Source organism: Cryptomeria japonica, chromosome 10, assembly GCF_030272615.1.
Source record: "Cryptomeria japonica chromosome 10, Sugi_1.0, whole genome shotgun sequence".
Classification (NCBI taxonomy): domain Eukaryota; kingdom Viridiplantae; phylum Streptophyta; class Pinopsida; order Cupressales; family Cupressaceae; genus Cryptomeria; species Cryptomeria japonica.
This window is the reverse complement of record NC_081414.1, coordinates 765106937-765124482: the sequence shown is the minus strand read 5'-3', so window position 1 is coordinate 765124482 and position 17546 is coordinate 765106937. Positions and strand designations below refer to the sequence as shown.

At 37.3% G+C, this 17546-nt stretch overlaps 1 non-coding gene across 1 annotated transcript; it reads left to right on the top strand.

Annotated features, from left to right (window-relative positions):
- Positions 1–2573: 2573 nt before the first annotated feature.
- LOC131027045 (U6 spliceosomal RNA) lies at positions 2574–2679 on the top strand. The gene has a single exon (XR_009102438.2). It is a non-coding gene; the product is annotated as a U6 spliceosomal RNA (small nuclear RNA).
- The last annotated feature ends 14867 nt before the right edge of the window (positions 2680–17546 follow it).

The window sequence follows — 17546 nt, the reverse complement described above, 5'->3', positions numbered from 1 at the left end:
TTTCTTTAGTTTATGTGTCTTTTGCATTACATCTATCACGTGAGATGCCTTTATTGGTGGCAAGTGAAGCGACATTTATGGGCATTCCTCGGTAACGTGCTTTCCAAGAAAGCACACGTTGGCAAAAAAAAATTAGAACAATGGAAATTGGAAGGTTGCGATTTCTTTAATCGTCTTGCAAACCTTCTCTGATAATCTACACCATTGATGTTCAGAGTCAGCCAGTGTATTTCATATAATGAAACGCCTCCGGCGTAATGATGCCTCTATATGTTACTTCACACAATGCATGTCATACTTTTTTCCATAATAACGTCACCTATGAGAGGTCAAGAGGTCTAGTTATTTCCCTTCGTACCAAGTGTACCACATCAATAGTTCATGCTACTTTGTATCAAATGTTCTACTGAATAATCAACCTATTATTCACTTTCACATTGTCAATATTTCTAGGGTTTCCAATTATCTTGCGGTTAGATTGGACAACTAATATTGATGGTATGAATTTCATTCTAGGATATGTCAATCTCCTTGGGTCTACTAGTCCCATCACTCAGTCTTTCAAGAAGCACTCAACTACTTCCTTATCCTCGACAACTATCACAAAACAATTCTTCCTAGTTAAGAATATTTCAGATGCATCACTTGTTGGTACGGTTTGGACTTCCTTAAAATGATCTCGCTTCTTTTTAGTGCGATAATCAAAGTTTCATACACATCTCACAATCTAGAGAAACACCAATGAACCAAACATATAGAGGATCCATGTGCACTTCTTTTCACAACATCTCCAAAATTGATTGATCGATCTCCATTTCACCACACCAAGGATTAGCTATGGACATTCAATAGACCGTTAGCAATGATGACACATGTTCAACTTTACTGAATGATGTGAATTATAAAAAAATTTGTAACTAATGTGGGACAATATACAATTGCTTCTTCCTTCCTTATGATTACAGAACATATATAAAATACGAAAATGTAAACAGTAAATAAGATTAAATGATCAAAATGACAAAAGAGGTTTAAAATATCACCAAAGATGCTAATTAACTCTAGAGACTCCTTGTAGACAATTTCTCTACTTGTACCTACACACAAAATACTAAGGGCAATTGTTAGGTGGATGTATAGGAGCTTGCCTACCCATTTTGGTGTTTCCATTTCCATGGACAATCTTAGACAATATTTGGATAAAACACATTAAATAAAGAGTAATAATAGTATGCTAACAATATTAAGATAGTATGCAAAATAACCCACAAAATTACCACTCCCAATCATAAAAGTTGGTAGCTTGTTGGTGCAAAGCAGTGAGAGACTTTAGAGAGTTACTTCACAAAATCCATGTCATAACCAATCCAATATTCAAATGCCTCACTATAAATATCATAGCCTACATAGTTGTAAGCCCTTTACACATGCCAAGGAAACTTATTCTAACATCCAAATAGGTGTTGCTTCTTTCTCTTCTCATTAGATGGATACCAACAATACTTCAATCACACCCCTCACTTGTATCCCAAAATCTACTAATCAAATCCATCCCAGAAATTTCATCTCCTAATCCTCCTATTAATATCAATGGACTTATTCCAACATGATATTTATCGATCTATCATGTTATGGAATGTCAAGATAATCTCTCCCCACGGGACCATACTATCACTTGTCAAAGTTATTTGGGTGCACCAACTCATAAATCAAAGAATTCTCAAAATCCAAGGATCATGATGTCACAACGCATTAAAGCATGCACTAGCAAAAAAAATTGATCCAAAATAGAAATAAATCATAAAGGTCACATAAGCTCACCAGTCAAAAAGAGAGAACCAATACAAAGTGTGTTCCCAAACCAACAAAATCAATGTTCCCGATATGCATCCTCAAAATCCCCCTCCATCTATAAATCTTAAATTATCAATACACCATGCCAATCACAAACTCCTCCATCAAAATCTAAAGAATTTTTTCCTCAAAATCTTACATGCATTTTGGGTCCCTACATTCCAAAATTCCAATCTCAATATAATAAATCTATTTTCGCATGGGCTTCACTGGCTAGGCAATATAATATCATGTGCATTCATATTGGGGGCTTTAATATCCCAAAAATAAATAAAAAATATATTGCCTGTCTGGTGAGAATAGGGGGTTTTTACTTCGGGCTATAAAAAATACAATATCTGGTTAAAATAGGGGATTTTTTATTCGGGTTGTGTATTGGGAGGGGGTGGCAATAAAGGAGTTTAGGGCAATGTTTTTTTTAAAATAGGGGGATTCTTTAGTATGCCATGAACACTCGTGATATAAGCTAGGTTCACTAAGTGAAGCCCCTATGTCTATTTTGGGTCCCTACATTCCAAAATTCCTTCCTCTAAATCCCAACATACCAAGCCAAAACTCCAACATCCACCATGGTGTTACTGATATGATATTTGACACTATGAGCCAATGTAAGTTTTTAGTTTATTTAAAACCTTAAAAGTGAGTCAAAGATGATCCCACATTCCCTACATGTAAATGATATGGGCACTACTTATATTGTTTTATATGCCTCCTCTAGTGTCTCTTTGTAGACATTCGATAAAATTGGAACGATACATAGAAGATTAGCATGGTCCATGTGCAAAGATGACACACATAAATAAATAAATGGTCCAACAAATTTATACTAGTCCTACACTTATTCTATTATTTTTTAAAATTAATTTTTTTTTAATAGATTTGAGTTCATTTGGAGTAATTCCGAGAGAGTTGTAAAAATTAGGGTTTCTACCAAATTTTCTCAATGAAATTTCTTCTAAATCTGGAAGAGTCGAACATGGATATGTTGAGCCATCTATAGTCTCCATTTGGAGTCATTTTTAGCAAGTATCTATATCTCATATCTGTATCCCTTTTCCGCAAAGAGAGCATATTGGCTAATAAATTTGAAAAGAGTATACACATTAACTTGTAGTATTTGTTAATATTTTTATTCTACTTTCTTATTTTCATAAGATTAATTTGTTATTAGACCAAGTGGGTCATCACATGTGGTAACAAAGTGCTTGGTTTAGATACTAGGACTTAGAGCCTACTACAACTTGGACACAATGTAAAAATAAATTTATGAAATATTTTGGAAAATTTATCATCACTTAGCCAAATTTAGAAAGATAATGAGGAAGAATTGTCCTAGTTGGCAAAGGACAAAGGATGAGTTTTGGAGAGTGACTTGCACTTATAAGTATTTGATCCTAAATATGAATGTCAATGATAGGATAATAAGACATGTTGATTTGTCAATCAACACATTAAGTCATAACATGGTAGGATAATAAGACTATATAACTTCTACTTCTTATTCATAAATCAATTTAGGATCTTGGCCAACTTGCCTATCCATTCACTAGAATAGAGCCATATGTGGGAAGAGTAAAATAATCCACTTGATTTGTTTGATGTCTCCTTAATCGATTTTTTGTCAAAATGAATTTAACATAAACGAAGATAATAAGTTATATCAAAGTTTTATTCTTTTTCCCTTTCTTGAACTGGTAATTTTTTATATATAAAAATATCTTTTTGTTAGAACTATAGTAATGATGAAGCACAATTAATTAAAAATTAGCTCAACTAAGTGAAGCTATTATTAACCTAATCTAATAAAAGATAAGAGTAGCTAAGTTCACCTTAAGTGAGTAAATAATAAGGACTAATTATAGAATTAATTAGATAATGACCTAATATATCCAACAGAACATGGAGCCTTTGAAGTCTACCATCGAAAAGATCTTCATTGGGGATTAAGGATCGAGGTTTGACTAAGCAATTTTTCTCATGTTTCAAAGCAAAATAGTGAATCAATGTCCAAAAACTATCAAGGGGGCAAGCTTGAAACTCATCAATCGGTGGTATTGGATCGAGGTTACACCTTCCCACTTTCCACTAGAACATAAAGTGTAAGGCGAATGTCTAACATACAATGCCTGATACCTTAGGAAAGTTTAGTGATTGAGAAAGAGCTTTCAGGGTTCAGGGGTTAGGGTTGCACCTTTCCTTTTTTTAATCATATTGAACTTCGAAGGGCGAAGGCCCAACTCTCGAAGCTCAAAACACTTAGAAGGTTCTAATGATGAAGAGGAGGATTTCAGGGTTCAAGGGTTGGGGATATATTATACCTTATTCACATATTTAACTAAATTCACAAGGCATAGGCCTGATCCTCAAGGCTCGAAACACTTAAAGAATTTTGACAAAGAGAAAGAGGCCTTTAGTAATTGTGGTGTCGGGTTAAGGCTTACCCCTTTCATAGATTCAATGAAAACCAAAGGGCATAGGACCAATCATCAAAGTTCAAAAAATTAGTAATAAGGACAACTCAATGAGGTCCGTTGGTAGTATCTAACCTGAACAAAAGATAAGAAGAGGCAATACTTATGACTTTCACAAGTCTTCACTAGAATAGAGCCATATGTGGCAAGAGTAAAATAACCCACTTGATTTGTATGATGTCTCCTAAAGTCATTTTTCATCAAATTGAATTTAACATAAACAAAGATGATAAGTTACATCAAAGTTTTATTCTTTTTCCCTTGAATTGTTATTTTTATATATATAAGAATTTGTGAAATATTTGGATTGTTTTTTAAGACAAAAAGCCATAGACCTATAATTATATTGCTTTTTAAATATGAAGTTACATAGACAGGATATACTAAAAACACCCTTTGAATAGGATACAAACTGATTGGGTAGTCATTGTATTAAAACACCATTTCTAATAAAACCTAAGTAGCCTAGGATTTAGATGCTAGCCGAGGGCAATGAGCAATCCCTCATATACTAATATGAACATATTACAAAATTCAAACATTGTATGACATGGTGTTTCCTTTAATCAAAATCGGTCAAGAACTATGTTGAATGAGTAACCAAAGTGACAAACCCACCATTTACTATCTAAAAAAGACCTATACTAATCTATAACTAGATATAATTCAAATTTGATAACTTTGGAGCACTTTAAGTTAAAAAATTACATAATTTCTAAGAACAGTAACATTATAGAACAACAAAAATATATAGGATTAAGTTCTTCAACATCATCAATCTGATTAACAAAAATGGCCCATCTCTTCTTCTTTTTAACTTTTTATTAAAAAATAATAGCTGCACCAAGAAGCAAGCTCCATATACCTTCTAGACCACTTTAATTGCAAAAGGAAACATAACAAAAACAAAAATGAAATAGTCATTGCCAACTTTATATATCCAACACCCATATTGTAGCATTGACCATGTTAAATAATTAATTGAAAAATATTTTTAATTATTAATTAATTATTAAACATGATCAATGCTACAATATGAATGTCGGATAGACGTTGTCGTCATTGCCATCAATCCACAATTTCCATGTCAACCCCAGAGTTGGATGTAAGTTCGTCAACAACTTCTCCATGGGAGTCATGTTCTTCTACAACTCCATTTTTGAACACCCCATAAAGAAGGTTGTACGGGGGAACCAAAGCATGCCTCTGGTATGTAGGTAGAAGGCTTTGTATTTGTCAAGAACTTTATCGCAAAAGCGAGTCCCCAATTCCAGTTTGTGAGTAGATAGAACAATATTAAGTTCTATCTCTTCTTTGGCAAATAAAGATCTCTTTAATGCCAAGTAGACACATAGATAACCATAGTTTTTTAGTGGGTCTTTCCTCTTGCAAAGTCCACCAATCAAGGCTTTCCCAGAGTGGAGATCATACTCCATAATGGCAGCATTAAGGGTGTTATAAGCTGGGTATTGGTTAGGCCTCGTAATTCTTCATCTCTTTCTCTCATGAGCCTGTAGTTATGAAAGGTTGAGAAAGAAGTAGTTGTTCTTAGAATCATTAATTACTATTCCTTCTCAAAGTAGTTCTTAGAATTGTAGAGCTCATAGTTTTCTAATCACTACTTCATCTAGAACCTACTTATCAAAACTACTCTAAAACAACCAACTCTAATAGCTGCAACTAGAATCCTCATCGCTTAGGAGAATGAGATGATGTTATCCCCCCCACTGCTAACAACAGAACTAACAGATGCTTAACTCCACTTCGAACTATTCAGTGCGGTGCCCTTTTATCAACATAATTTACTGTAAGGTCAACCACTATGGCATAAGATTGTAGGTGGTCTATTGAGCTGGACATGAACATACGAACGCAACTATTTTGGTTCTAAAATGGCAGTTTGGTGTGCATAACACACAAGTTAGTAGTATGTTTTACAGTGTAGATTTTACAAACAACAATTGCGATTGAATAACATGTCAATAACACAGTGTACTATTTGACTATTTTGAAACCAAAATAACTACCAGCTGAACATACTTGCCACTTGGATGGGATACAAAAGGTGGGGGAAGGCATCCAAAATGTGATTCCCTCTGACAATCTAATGGCACTCTCAATCCTGGTGCATTGGATAGTGAAGATTCTACTGATAATTGCCAAGGAGAATTCTCCCAATTCTGGGTTCTCATTCTCTAAAATAGGAAGAGAAATGCGTTAGTTAATGAGAGAAATGTCCATCTTACAAAAAGTAGGTGCAAAGGGATTCAAATAGAAAACTGGAAGCAAACAAGATGGAAGAAAGACATAGGAAAAAGCAGAGATCAATTGTAAATTAAAGTTGGTTGCTTGCAATAAATAGACAATTCCAAATGGGAAGATAGGAAGGACATGAAATGATGGCAAGTGCTGCATTTTCATTTCACCAAGAAGGAAAGCCCCTCAAAAATGCCAACAATAGACCAGTGACTTGTAAAAATATCATTGCTTGAGATGAGGATGTCGCTGCTTAGGGGGTGGTGAAAGACTTATCATAAATGTAAAACCTGCAAAAATAATGATTCATTTCAAATTGGAAGTACTTCAAATAGGATCGATATTTGATTCACTATGCTTACAATATGAATAAAATTAAATCTAAATATAACAATCTTTCTTATATGCATTTAAGTAAGAAAATTTAGGAAATCTAATCATTCCATGTTATGAAAGTTGACTTGAGTGATGATAAAGATGAGATGGGGACCAATGTTGGGACACTATCAGTTGCAATAGAATGTAAGATCTTTAAAGAGGTCTGGACAAGTCATTCATGTGATTATTCAATTTTGAATTTTTTTGGTTGTGATGCATACAATCTTATTTCTAAGGATCAACATTCTAAATTGGTCCAAAATCCAAGAAATACATTTTTGTTGGCTATGGTGATGGAGTTAAGGGATATAAATTGTGGGATCCTACCACCCACAAAATCAACATTAGCAAAAATGTTGTATTTGATGAATCTTCTATAATAAAATCAAACATTATAGAATTTGATTTGGAATAGGAACAAGTGCCATAATATCAATAAGTTTAGTTGGAAACTCAACCATTTACAAAAAATAGTGAGCAAGAAGAAGCTTTTGAAGATGAAGATGTGTCCATGTAGAAGATATACATGATAATGTAGAAATACCACAACCATCTCTTAGGAGATCTACACAAGTTAGAAGTCCTCCTAAAAGGTATGATTATTTTGTTTCATCTGTTGCTTTGATTTCTAATAACGGAGAACTACGTTGTTATTAGGAAGCAACAAATGGCATTGAAAATACTAAATGAAAAATGTCAATGGAATAAGGAATGGATGCCTTGGAGAGGAATAAAAAATGGGACTTGGTAGAAATTCCAAAGGGTAGAAAGTAGTTGGTTGCAAATAGGTCTCCAAATTGAAGAAGGGTGTTGATAATAAAATCGAAAGGTATAAGGAAAGATCCGTAGCAAAGGATATTCTCAAAAGGAAGGTATTAATTTTCATGAATTATTTTACCAATTGCTAAGCTTGTTTCTATTCAGGTTGTGTTAGAATTAGTTGTATTACTTGATCTTGAGTTGGAGCAACTAGATGTTAAAACAACATTTTTACATGGAGATTTAGATCCAAAGAGATATATATTGAACAACTAGAAGGGTTTGTTCAAGATTGCAACAAAAAAATTGGGTGCACTCAAAATGTCATTGTATGGCCTAAAGTATTCACCTAGGCAATGGTACAAGAAGATTGATTCATTCTTGGCGAGACAAAACTTTACAAGAAGTTATTATGACCATTGTGTTTACTTTAAAAGTTTTTAAAGTGGTTTATTCATTATATTGGTGTTGTAAGTTGATGATATTAGTGTAGCAAGCAAAAGAATGGTTAAAATTAATAAGTTAAAGGCTCGGTTGGCTAGGACATTTAATATGAAGGATCTGGGAGTAGAAAATTAAATTTCGGATATAGAAATAAACAAAGATAAGGAACGTGGTAAACTTTGTCTATCACAACAAAAATATGTGAAGAAGATCCTCATAAGATTCGATATGCAAAATGGCTATATGCACAAAGTTGTGGTACCAAAAAGGTGCCACACTTCAAAAAAAATGAAAAATGCTCATAAGGCATGCACACTATAGGGCGTGTGCCTTATGAGCATTTAAAATTTTAAAAAAATCCATGTCCGCATTTTGGATGCATTCTGCATTCCCAAACCCGCGTTTTGGCAATTTCGGGTGCCATTTTCTTGCACTCACCCTTTGTAAAAGCTTGATATTGGGCACTAAGTTGTCCATCTCTCATCAAAATGTTGCCACGCCATCGAAGAGCTCGAAGAGGTATGTATTTTTTATTTTCTTATTGTCATTTTTTTATTAATTTGAAGATTAAACTAGGTTTATTGATTTAAATTTATTTTCATTATCAGGAAATGAGATTAGACAAGAAAATGTTGAAAACACTCAATCACCTCCTCATGAAGACCATATTGAAGAATAAGCACATCAAGAACCTCCTACAATCCCTAGACATCCCATAGGTACACAAGAAAACCTATTAGGTCAAATAGAAAATAACCAAAAAGAGCTTGAAGGTTTAATCACAAGGCTAAAAGATCCCACTGGAACAAACTCCCATAGGACAAACCTTACCAGTTCTTTGCAATCTATTGTATCTCACATACAATCTGTGAGTGGGAAAATAAATCTTTGGTCCAGTAAGGAAGAACAAAAGCAGTTTTATGCTAACAAATTATCATATGCGGCAGTGAAGAAAAAGAAAATTAATAAATTTGACTTGTGTGCTCTTTTTATGGACCCCCGAACGAATCAACCTTTACACCTTGGATCCAGGAGATTCACTATTCATTGGTGTCATCATGAAGGGACTAAGAACAATTTTTGGGATAGGTGGTGGATGGTATTTGATCAGCCCCCATGCAATAATCATGAGGTACCCCAATACTTTTTGAGAAAACTATACTATGAGTTTGTCCTTAATGAGATCCCAAATTGTTTTGATTTTCTAGATTTCCAAGGTAGAGGTGGGGTTTCCTCACATGATAGAGAGGGTGCACAACGTGACCCAAATCTCCCACCAAGACCCTTGGCCAAACCTATGGTGGAGCATGTTATTATTCCTTCCATTGTGAAGGAGAGTATTGAGGTCGAAACTCTAGACTCGATTAGCTCACTCACTCATACCCTTATACAATATCCTAGGCCTCTAGTAGAGGGTGATGCGAGTGGTGATGGTGATTCTTCCAGGCATCGAGTTCCAGCTCATTTTTGTCGATCTTGTGGTTCTCTTTGCACTTATGATCCTAATAGTTCTGAGAATGCACGTGCACGAGCGAAGTTTGCTACAGAGAACATTGTCATGACAGAATCCAAACTGAACAAAACTTTTGGCATTGATACCCAGGTGAATTTCATTACAAGTTCATTTCATTCTTTTTATTAAATCTTATATGTAAATTTGAGAATATATCTAAATTAGTAAATTATTATGATAAAAAATTAGGGTCAAAGTGTTCACAATACTACCAACATTCCTGCAACACCCTTTTTCACGACTTCGTCGACTCCACATGTATACAATGAGTGAAGAAATATAATTATTATATGTAGATAGTTGAATCTTATGTGAATGATTTTCTAATTACTCATTTTGGATGTCAAATAGTTTGATGCTAGAGCTTAGACATCAACACCTCGCAATGTATTTTATCGACAATCTTTCACACAGGTAAACAATTTATCTTTAATGTTGTTATTAAATAATATAGATAGTTTTGGTGATTAATCAATATACTTTGTTTAATTTTTCAGATGTTGACATCAAAGACTCCTCCTGCTGTCCACGCATCAATGGAGTGTGGTGTTGCTGTAGCAGTAGCAAGTTCAACTGCTTTAACAGAAGTATGAGACATTTTGTAAATTTAGTAAATTTAGCATTACATTTGTTATCTTAATAATATGTTATTGAAAATTTTAACGACACTTGTATTTAGTTTAATTTATATTGTGATGCTTACAGGAGGGGCTTGTCACTCCAGATCATGAACGTGCACTTGTTGTGGATGAACATCATGATTATTTGTATACGGTAAGTGACTATTCTATTATATGTCATTCTAAAATTCATTTTTTGTATGCTAACATCATTCTTTTCATTGTATCAGGTGGAGTTACAAAAAAGTCTGGAGAGGAGGTCGAGTGGATGTACTCGAAAGACACCTGCATCATATACATCTCCATCCCCTCGACAGGCAAAGATATCTCATGATTTGTTTCCTTCCCCTAGAGGGAAATTAATAGAATAGGGTCGTATGTTGTATGCCTATATGGCAATTTTGAACATATGTTTTGTATTACGAATATGTGACATTCTATGTCCATATGACTTTTGGCAAGCTCCTATTTGACTTTATTGGATACCATGTTGTATGTCTATATGGAAAATTTGAACATATGTTTTGTATTACGAATATGTGACATTCTATGTCCATATAGCTTTTGGCAAGCCCCTATTTGACTTTATTGGATATCATGTTGTATGCCTTTATAGCAATTTTGAACATATGTTTTGTTTTATGAATACGTGAAATTCTATGTCCATATGGCTTTTGGCAAGCCTATTTGTTTGTATTGGATGTATTTGATAGTTTTAACGATATATAATGTTGCATGGATTTGTAGCTTTTTGGTTAATGAAAATCATTTATCATGGTTATCCATAATTGCAGTACAAATGATTAAATGAATAATTGCACAAAGTTTATTGTTACTTAAGCTTTGAACCTAAATATGTGTTTGTAATCCAAGACACAACCTTATGGAGATCGACACAAATTCAATAGTTATAGTCAGAATAAGACTATATAAAGGAAACATGGAAAGAACCAAAATTAGACAATGTAAGACACCATTGTACCAATACCCATTCTAAAAAAGGTGCATAGCCCATAAACTTATATTCATCTAATGCATGCATTTAGGCGATTTCGATGCTAAGGTGTGGCCCGCAACGATTGAGCAAGTTGGAGAGAAAAAAGAAGGCATTCCTAGTGTAAACCTAGCCACCCTGACGCATACAAGCTAACGGTTTGGTGTCGCGACGAGCGGATTGAAAGATGGGGCATTATGCAACTTTTCATTGAACTCATCTGACGCTTTTTGTCGCAACCGAGAAAGTATCGCCACGAGCAACTGGATCCGAGTCTACTGAAACCGAGAGAGGATTTTTTAGAGTGTCATAACATGACCCCGTAGGATCAGCGGCTCATTCTTATGATTAAGGGGCACCGACAAACGTGATGCCGAATATTGACAACTTTGAGCAACTTGAGCAGTTAGGCAATTTCGCTGCCAGATTGTGGCCCGCAATGATCAGGCGAGTTGGAGAGCAAAAAGAAGGCATTCCTAGCATAAACCCACCACCCCGATGCGTACGAGCTGATGGTTCGGTGTCGCGACGAGCGGATTGAAAGAAGGGGCATTGTGAAACTTTTCATTGAACTCATTTGACATTTTTGTTGCAACCGAGAAAGTGTCGCCATGAGCAACTGGATCTGAGTCTACCAAAACCGAGAGAGGATTTTTTAGAGTGCCATAACATGACCCCGTAGGATCAGACGGCTTGTTCTTATGATTAACAGGCATCGAGAAACGCAATGTCGAATATTGACAACTTTGAGAAACTTGAGCACTTGGGCAATTTCGCTGCCAGGGTGTGGCCCACAACGATCGGGCGAGTTGGAGAGCAAAAAGAAGGCATTCCTAGCGTAAACCTGACCACCACAACTTGTACGAGTTGATGGTTCAGTACCGCGACAAGCGGATTGGAAGATGGGGCATTGTGCAACTTTTCATTGAACTCATCTGACGCTTTTTGTCGCAATCGAGAAAGTGTCGCCATGAGCAAATGGATCCTACTCTACCTAAACCGAGAGAGGATTTTTTAGAGTGCCATAAAATGACCCCATAGGATCAGATGGCTCATTCTTATTATTAATGAGCGCCAAGAAACGCGATGCCCAATATTGACAACTTTGAGCAATTTGAGCACTTAGGCGATTTCGCTACCAGGGTGTGGCCCGCAATGATCGGGAGAGTTGGAGAGCAAAAAGAAGGAATTCCTAACATAAACCTGGCCACCCCAATGTGTATGAGCTGATGGTTCGGTGTCGCAACGAGCGGATTGAAAGATGGGTCATTGTGCAACTTTTCATTGAACTCATCTGGCACTTTTTGTTGCAATTGAGAAAGTGTCGCCACGAGCAACTGGATCCGAGTCTATCAAAACCGAGAGAGGATTTTTTAGAGTTCCATAACATGACCCTGTAGGATCAGATGACTCATTCTTATAATTAACGAGCATTGAGAAACGCGATACCTAATATTGACAACTTTGAGCAACTTGAGCACTTAGGCGATTTCGTTGCCAGGGTGTGGGCTGCAACGATCGAGCGAGTTGGAGAGAAAAAAGAAGACATTCCTAGCATAAACTTGACCACCTCGATGCATAGGAGTTGACGGTTTGGTGCCTCGATGAGCGGATTAAAAGATGGGGCATTGTGCAAATTTTCACTGAACTCATCTGATGCTTTTTGTCGCAACTGAGAAAGTGTCGCCACGAGCAACTGGATCCTAGATAGGATTTTTTAGAGTGTCATAACATGACCCCATAGGATCAGACAGCTCATTCTTATGATTAATGAGTGATGAGAAACGCGATGCCGAATATTGACAACTTTGAGCAACTTGAGCACTTAGACAATTTCGTTGCTAGGGTGTGGCCCACAACAATCGAGCGAGTTGAAGAGCAAAAAGAAGGCATTCCTAGCATAAACTCGGCCACCCCGACATGTACGATCTAACGGTTCGGTGTCGTGATGAGTGGATTGAAAGATGGGGCATTGTGCAACTTTTCATTGAACTCATCTGACGCTTTTTGTTGCAACTGAGAAAGTGTTGCCACGAGCAACTGGATTCGAGTCTACCGAAACCGAGAGAGTCTAACAAATACCCTAGATCGTATGACCAAATATGCTAAATCCTTGACCCTATACAATAACCATAGACCCTATAACCAAATATCCTAAACCATATGAGGTTGTTAAGGGTTGTATGGTGTCCTAAGGGGTCATATGGTGTCCTATGACCCCTTAGGACACCATATGACCCCTTAGGACACAATGTGAACCCTAACGACACGTAAGGGGTTATATGGTATCTTTGTTGGCATATGTGCAGAGCATGATGACATGATGATATTGTATGTTGTCATTGATGTCAATATGTTGAAGTATGAACCAATATGGTGCAGTAAGAAAACTGGCAAGAGAACCGGTATGATGGTATAATATGAACCAGTATGGTGTAGTAAGCAAACTAGAAAGAGAACCGGTATGATGGTGTAAATCGGTATTTGTGAAAAAGTGAAGTGGTATGTCTATTCAAGGTGAACTGGTATGTTGGAATAAGAACCGATAAATGGAAGTTTTGTATCGGGGTTTCATTTGGCATGATTACCAGTTGGTAGTCTCAGCTTCAGGGTTTCCGGTTGATGCATTCCAAGCTTGTGTGATTCAACTGATGACATCTTGTGATGAGTTATAATTGTATGAAGACCAGATAAGTGTTGCCACATCAGCCTTGTGTGCGTGAAGAATTTCCTTGAGGATCTTGCATGGAGAGTGATCCTATCTACCTTGGGAATGTGCAAAGTCTCTATAAATGGTGGAGAGCATGTGATGAGTTATCAGCTTCCTAAAGCGACAAATAATGAACCTTGGATAATATCTTGAGATCTGTTCAAGACTGTTGTATTCGATGCAGTGTGATTAACAATCAAGATTGAACCGACTGGATTGTAAAACCTTAATGTTTAGGGTTTAGGGTTTATGCTACCGACCTATCTGTTTCCTATAAGGTCAATGATGTTTTTCATTTTGAAGTTGTTGGCAAATGGTATGTGTGTATCCTAGTGAGTGATACTTGATTCTTGCCAGACTGGAGAAGTGTGTTGATACCTGCAGAGTGTGATTGCAGAAGAGAAGGAGCTTAAGTGGATTTGCCTTGGCATTGAGTGTTGTTATGAGATCAGTGTATTACCTATTGACTTCTAACCATTTCAGCAGTTGGAAAATCCCTTAACCGGGTAGCTTTAATAGGTTTTTGTGTAAATACTTTAATAGGGTAACTCAATTCAATGAGTTCTTCAAATCCTCTTGCGAGGTGACCTTTAACAGGGTTCTAACCTTTAACTGGGTATTTAGCCATCCCTTAACTGGGTGATCCTTAGCAGGATCGGTTCCTAGCAGAACCTATTGTAAAAGTCTCTAACCGGACTAGGCTCCTAACAGAGCGAACTTCAAAAGAGTTCAAGAATAGCTTGTGGGTATTCATCCCCACCGTGGTTTTTCCCAATTGGGTTTCCACATGAAAATCAGTGTGTCGTGTGTGATGTCTTTCATGTGATGGTTTAGAGTTTTATGTCAAACTGGTAAAATATGTTGAACTAGTAGTCATTATATTTCTGATGATAGATTACTCGTTTATGCATAAGGGTGAAGTGGAAATGAGGTATTAGATTGTATGGAAAGCTAAGGGTTACCAGTTTAAGTCTTTGACATTCTTACTGTGTTTTACCGGTAGTAATCTAGTTTAGACTGATGTTAGTGCTTATTAGTCAAAGTGCAGTGTTTGTAGTCAAACTAGTTCAGGAAAAGTGTTTTTGATTGTACTGATTCATCCCCCCTCTCAGTACCGGTTTGGTACTAACTATTCATCATTTATTCAACAATCTTAAGGGGTCATAGGACACTATATGGTGTTCTAAGGGGTCACATGGTGTCGTAAGGGGTCATATGGTGTCGTAAGGGGTCATATGGTGTCCTATGACCCCTTAGGACATCATATGACCCCTTCAGACACAATATGGTGTCATTATGGGTCATATGGTATCCTAAGGGGTCATTTGGTGTCTTATGGGGTCATAAGACACCATATGACCCCTTAGGTGTTGTTAGGGATCATATTGTGTCTTAACGGGTCATATGGTGTGTTATGAGTCTTTAAGACACCATATGACCCCTTAGGACACCTTACGACCCATAATGACACCATATGGTGTCCTAAGGGGTCATATAGTGTCCTAAGGGGTCATAGGATACCATATGACCCCTTAGGACACAATGTGAACCCTAACGACATGTAAGGGGTTATATGGTGTCCTAAAGGGTCATATGACACTATATGACCCGTTAGGACACCATATGACCCCTTAGGACACTATATGACCCATAACGACACTATATGGTGTTCTAAGGGGTCACATGGTGTCCTAAGGGTCATATTGTGTCCTATGACCCCTTAGGACACAATATGGTGTTGTTATGGGTTGTATGGTGTTGTAAGGGGTCATATGGTATCCTATAACCCCTTAGGATGCCATATGACCCCTTAGGACACAATATGGTGTCATTATGGGTTGTATGGTATCCTAAGGGGTCATATGGTTACCTACGGGGCCATAGGACACCATATGACCCCTTAGGTGTCCTTAGAGATCATATTGTGTCTTAATGGGTCATATGGTATGTTATGACACCTTAAGACACCATATGACCCCTTAGGACACCATACGACCCATAATGACACCATATGGTGTCCTAAGGGGTCATAGGACACCATATTACCCCTTAGGACACAATGCAAACCCTAATGACACATAAGGGGTTATATGGTATCCTAAGGCATCATATGACACTATATGACCCGTTAGGACACCATATGACCCCTTAGGACACCATATGACCCATAACGACACTATATGGTGTTCTAAGGGGTCACATGGTGTCGTAAGGGGTCATATGGTATCCTATGCCCCCTTAGGACACAATATGGTGTCGTTATGGGTCGTATGGTGTCCTAAGGGGTCATATGGTGTCCTATGGGGTCATAGGACACCATATGACCCCTTAGTTGTCGTTAGGGATTATATTGTGTCTTAACGGGTCATATGGTGTGTTATGACCCCTTATGACACAATATGACCCCTCAGGACACCTTATGTTGTCATTATGGGTCATATGGTGTCCTAAGGGGTCATATGGTGTCCTATGGGATCATAAGACACCTAATGACCGCTTAGGACACCATATGACCCATAATGACACCATATGGTGTCCTAAGGGGTCATAGGACACCATATGACTCCTTAGGACACAATGTGAACCCTAACAACACATAAGGGGTTATGTGGTATCCTAAGGGGTCATAGGACACTATATGACCTGCTAGGATACCATATGACCCCTTAAGACACCATATGACCCATAACAACACTATATGGTATTCTAAGGGGTCACATGGTGTCTTAAGGGGTCATCTAGTGTCCTATGACCCCTTAGAACACAATATGGTGTCATTATGGGTTGTATGGTGTCGTAAGAGGTCATATGGTGTCCTATGACCACTTCGGACACCATATGACCCCTTAGGACACAATATGGTGTCATTATGTGTCGTATGGTGTCCTAAGGGGTCATATGGTGTCCTATGGGGTCATAGGACACCATATGACCCCTTAGGTGTTGTTGGGGATCATATTGTGTCTTAACGGGTCATATGGTGTGTTATGACCCCTTAAGACACCATATGACCCCTTAAGACACCTTATGTTGTCATTATGGGTCGTATGGTGTCCTAAGGGGTCATATGGTGTCCTAAGGGATCATCACACACCATAAGACCATACTGACCCCATATGGTGTATTAGGGGCTCATATGGTGTCCTAAGGGGTCATAGGACACCATACGAACCATACTGACACCATATGGTGTACTAAGGGGTCGTATGGTGTCCTAAGGGGTCATAGGACACCATATAACCCCTTAGGACACAATATGATCCCTAACGACACCTAAGGGGTCATATGGTGTCCTATGACCCATTAAGGCACCATATGGTGTCGTTATGGGTTGTATGGTGTCCTAAGGGGTCATATGGTGTCCTATGACCACTTAGGACAGAATATGGTGTCCTTATGGGTCCTATGGTGTCGTTAGAGGTCATATTGTGTCCTAAGGGGTCATATGGTGTCCTATGACCCCTTAGGACCTAGAGAGAGGAGGAAGTGATGAAGAAACTTAGGGAAAGAGGTAAGAGAGGGAATTAGATGGGTGTAAGGATGGAAA